Genomic DNA, 5,665 nt, shown 5'->3' with positions numbered 1-5,665 from the left:
CCACCTTGTTTATTATTGTTCTTGTAGCAAATAGTGTTACCTCTGTGTAAGTAGCGTGTGTGTGTGTTAACTTTTTAATCCCCCAGTCACGAGTGGTGGGGAGTAATAGGAATGGTCTCTGTCTGTCCGTCTGTTCGTAACAATTGAGTCCACTCCATATAATTTAAACCCCTTGAAAGATATTCATGAAACTTGGGTCACCTCAAGACAAAGTGCAGAGCTCATAAGTCAGCCATGTTGGCTGAAGGTCATGGTCACAGCTCAAGGTCAAAGGTATGAGCCTTCCATTTTGTGTCTGCTCTGTATCTCCTAAACCCCTTGAAGGATTTTCATGAAACTTAGGTCAAATGATCACCTCATCAAAATAATTTGCAGAATTCAAGTGTCAGCCATGTTCGATGGGTCCAGGTCACAATTCAAGGTCAAAGGTTTGAGCCTTCCATTTTGTGTGCGCTTTGTATCTCCTAAACCCCTTGAAGGATTTTGATACGACTTGGCTGTAATATTACCCTTATCAAGACAATGTGCAGACCTCAAAATTCATAAGTTTTTAATATTCAATAACCAATCTTAGTAACCTGCCAGAGTTTCGTTGTTGAAGTGTATTCGTAATTTTTAGCTCATCTGATTTTTTGAAAAAAAAAAGATGAGTTATTGTCATCACTTGATCGGCGTCGGCGTCGCCTGGTTAAGTTTTATGTTTAGGTCAGCTTTTCTCCTAAACTATCAAAGCTATTTCTTTGAAACTTGCAACACTTGTTCATCACCAATAGCTGACCCTGTACAGCAAGAAACATAACTCCATCCTGCTTTTTGCAAGAATTATGGCCCCTTTCGGACTTAAAAAATATCAGATTTCTTGGTTAAGTTTTATGTTCAGGTAAACTTTTCTCCTAAACTGTCAAAGCTTTTGCTTTGAAACTTGCAACACTTGTTCACCATCATAAGCTGACCCTGTACAGCAAGAAACATAACTCCATCCTGCTTTTTGCAAGAATTATGGCCCCTTTTGGACTTAGAAAATCAGATTTCTTGGTTAAAACTTGTGATTAGGTCAGCTTTTCTCCTAAACTGTCAAAGCTATTGCTTTAAAACTTGCAACACTTGTTCATCATCACCAGCTGACCCCATACAGCAAGAAACATTACTCCATCCTACTTTTTGTAAGAATTATGGCCCGTTTTGGACTTAAAAAATATCAGATTTCTTGGTTAAGTTTTATGTTTAGGTAAACTTTTCTTCTAAACTATCAAAGCTATTGCTTTGAAACTTGCATCAGTTGTTTACCATCATAAGCTGACTTTGTATATCAAGAAACATAACTCCATCCTGTTTTTTGTAAGAATTATGACCCTTTTTATGCCCCCAAAGGGAGGCATATTAGTTTTCAACTGTCCGTCTGTTTGTTCGTTAGTTAATTAGTTCGTTAGTCATAACGTTAACTTTTTGCATGAAGGCACTTTACTCGCGAACCACTGCACCCAGGACCTTCAAACTTCACATTCTGATAGTACTTATTGAGTATACCACCCCTACTGACTTTGGGGTCACCAGGTCAAAGGTCAAGGTCACAGGGACCAACGTTAACTTTTTGCATGAAGGCCTTTTACTCGCGAACCACTGCACCCAGGACCTTCAAACTTCACATGCTGATAGTACTTATTGAGTACACCACCCCTACTGACTTTGGGGTCACCGGGTCAAAGGTCATGGTCACAGGGGCCAACGTTAACTTTTTGCATGAAGGCACTTTACTGGTGAACCACTGCAGCCAGGACCTTCAAACTTCACCTGCTGATAGTACTTATTGAGTATACCACCCCTACTGACTTTGGGGTCACCAGGTCAAAGGTCAAGGTCACAGGGGCCAACGTTAACTTTTTGCATGAAGGCCTTTTACTTGTGAACCACTGCAACCAGGACCTTCAAAACTTCACCTGCTGATATTACTTATTGAGTACACCATCCCTACTGACTTTGGGGTCACCAGGTCAAAGGTCATGGTCACAGGGGCCAGCGTTAACTTTTTGCATGAAGGCACTTTACTGGCGAACCACTTCACCCAGGACCTTCAAACTTTACATGCTGATAGTACTTTATGAGTACACCACCCCTACTGACTTTGGGGTCACAAGGTCAAAGGTCAAGGTCACCAGGTCAAAGGTCAAGGTGCTGCGAGGGGCATTTGTCACCATTAGTGACAGCTCTTGTTGGACTTAGAATACCATGGGTAGGACAATATTTCTATTATACAGAGACAAAAAAATCTGATGAGCGTCTGCACCCGCAAGGCGGTGCTCTTGTTTTTATTAGCTCACCTGAGCACAAAGTGCTCAAGGTGAGGTATTGTGATCGCTCACCGTCCGGCGTCCGTTCGTCCGTCTGTCCACACTTTCCTTTAAACAACATCTCCTCCTAAACCAACAGGCCAATTTTGATGAAACTTCACAGGGATGTTCCTTGGATGGCCCCCTTTCAAAATTGTTCAAAGAATTGAATTCCATGCAGAACACTGGTTGCCATGGCAACCGAAAGGAAAAACTTTAAAAATCTTCTCAAAAACCAGAAGCCCTAGAGCTTAGATATTTGGTGTGAAGCATTGCCTAGTGGACCTCTACCAAGTTTGTTCAAATCATGACCCCGGGGTCAAAATTGACCCCGCCCCAGGGGTCACTTGATTTTACATAAGAAAATCTTAAAAAATCTTCTTCTCAAAAACCAGAAACCTTAGAGCTTAGATATTTGACATGTAGCATTGCCTAATGGACCTCTACTAAAATTGTTCAAATCATGACCCTGGGGTCAAAATTGACCCCGCCCCAGGGGTCACTTGATTTTACATAGGAAAATCTTCAAAAAATTTCTAAAAATAAACCAGAAGGCCTAGAGCTTAGATATTTCACATGTAGCATTGCCTAGTGGACCTCTACAAAATTTATTCAAATCATTGCCCCCGGGGTCAAAATTGACCCCGCCCCAGGGGTCACTTGAATTTACATAGGAAAATAATTAAAAAATCTTCTTCTCAAAAACCAGAAGCCCTAGAGCTTAGATATTTGACATGTAGCATTGCCTAGTGGACCTCTACTAAAGTTGTTCAAATTATAACCCGGGGTTCAAAATTGACCCCGCCCCAGGGGTCACTTGATTTTACATAGGAAAATATTAAAAAAATCTTCTTCACAAAAACCAGAAGCCCTAGAGCTTAGATATTTGACATGTAGCATGGCCTAGTGGACCTCTACTAAAGTTGTTCAAATTATGACCCGGGGTTCAAAATTGACCCCGCCTTAGGGGTCACTTGACTTTACATAGGAAAATCTTCAAAAATTTTCTAAAAATAAACTAGAAGGCCTAGAGACTAGATATTTGACATGTAGCATTGCCTAGTAGACCTCTACAAAATTTGTTCAAACCTTGTCCCCCGGGGTCAAAACTGACTCCGCCCGAGGGGTCACTTGATTTTACGTAGGAAAATCTTTAAAAAAAATTCTAAAAATAAACCAGAAGGCCTAGATCTTAGATATTTGACATGTAGCATTGCCTAGTAGACTTTTACAAAATTTATTCAAATCATGACCCCTGGGGTCAAATTGACCCTGCACCATGGGGTTACTTGATTGTACATAGAAAAATCTTCAAAATTTTCTAAAAATAAACCAGAAGAGCTTAGATATTTGACATGTAGCATTGCCTAGTGGACCTCTACAAAAAGTTTTCAAATCTTGTTTTTAAAGTTACTTAAAGAAAATTTCAACTATATTTTCTCATAATTCTTTTGATTGATTTCTGTTATGATCTTTTGACCTTGAAGACTTGTCTTAAGGGCAACGATAACAGGTGAGCGATATAGGGCCATCATGGCCCTCTTGTTAAACTTATTCCTGCAATCTCTCAGCATATCGCTTGATGTCCTCATACATGGACATTTTTTTACATTATACTTAACAATGTTAATGCTTCCACCCAGTACTATCAACCCTTTCACTATCCATAACAGCGGCAGGGGATATAGCTGTCTTTCAGACTGCCTTGCAGTTCAGTCTTCGACTTTCTGTTCAAGTGCCGTTATTCATAGGACAGGCATTCTGTGCCGTTACGTTGCTTAGCATGGTCAAGGCTGCCGGCAATGCATCACATTTTTTGGGAGTGCAAGTAAAATCACTATTGTGCATAAAGGTGAAGACGTCCACTAGTGTCGAGTGTAGAAAGCTGAAATACAGCTCAAAATGAATACTGCATTTTGTGAAGTAACAGTTCAATTATTTTAAAAGTATTTATTGATACATTATGTACATAAATCAAGTTTACAATCAAAATAATGCGGATCTGAAAACAAGCTTTCATAAAAAATCTTGCTACCTAAATTCCTTTGTAGTATTTTGTTTTCCCGCGACAGTAAAGTACATGTTATTTTTCGTCCATAAAACCTCAATTGACATTTGATGGGGGCCACGTAGAGTTGCCCTTATCCTTCCGTCCGTCCGAATTTGTGTATTTCATATCACAAAAATGTTTTACCTAGAGTCATCAAACCTGTTCAAACCTCATCAAAAGTGTTATTCAGCATGGGAAACAGTGCAACAGATTTTTAATTTGGATCTAAGACATATTTTGTTGTTGCTTTTTATCACTCAGACCAGAGTTATGGTCCTTTGTTGTCAAAAATATGCATAAATGGCATACAAATTTGTGTTACATGTATCTCGAAAATTATTTAACTTAAGTGTCCTAAAACATTAAGGGATTCTTATATAGCATGTGAAGTTGAGCACCTTGTGTTCTGCTTGGGATTTCACTCAGCCAGATTGGAGTTATGGTCCTTCACTTAGTGAAAGATACACAAAGGGCTTGTGTTGCATATATATTAAAATAATTCACCTTGAATCATGACATTCTGTAGCAATATTATCCATTATGTGAATTTGTCTACCTTAGGTTTTTTTCTTCTACTGATGCGGGAGGCATATAGTGATTGTCCTGTCTGTCCATTCGGTCGTCCGTCCGTCCGTCCATCCGTACGAGGTTAACCTAATGGGACCGTTTCGTCTAGCATCAATACCCCTTACTAGAATGACTTGATACTAATGCAGATGTAACCTGTGACCATTCCTCATCTTCACACATCACCTGACCTCAGTTTGACCTTGACCTTGACCTCATTTTGGACTTAGGCTGCTTTATATGGGCCATCTCTTGGTTAACCAAATGGGACCGTTTCGTCTAGCATCAATACCCCTTACTAGAATGACTTGATACTAATGCAGATGTAACCTGTGACCATTCCTCATCCTCACACATCACCTGACCTCAGTTTGACCTTGAACTTGATCTCGTTTTGGACTTAGGTTGCTTTGTATCGACAAGGATGCCTCCGGGGGCATCAAGCATTTATTGAACGCAGCTTCTTGTTTCACTTTGCATGACCAGAGTCGTGGCCCTTGACTTAGTCAAAAACTAGAAGTTTGTGCTGCATGTATGTGACTTTGTCAAAGTGCACTTGACCTAGAGTTATAAAACATGAGGATTGTATTACAGCCTATGAAAATTACAACAGGTGTTCTCTTCGGGATTTTACTCAGCAAGGCCAGAGTTATAGTCCTTCACTAAGTGAAAAATACACATTAAAGTACTTAAAAGTTTGTGTTGCTATCATCTTAAAAAT

This window comes from Mercenaria mercenaria, chromosome 10 (assembly GCF_021730395.1).
Source record: "Mercenaria mercenaria strain notata chromosome 10, MADL_Memer_1, whole genome shotgun sequence".
NCBI classification, from domain to species: Eukaryota; Metazoa; Mollusca; class Bivalvia; order Venerida; family Veneridae; genus Mercenaria; species Mercenaria mercenaria.
The sequence above is the reverse complement of the archived record's forward strand: the minus strand, read 5'-3'. Positions refer to the sequence as shown.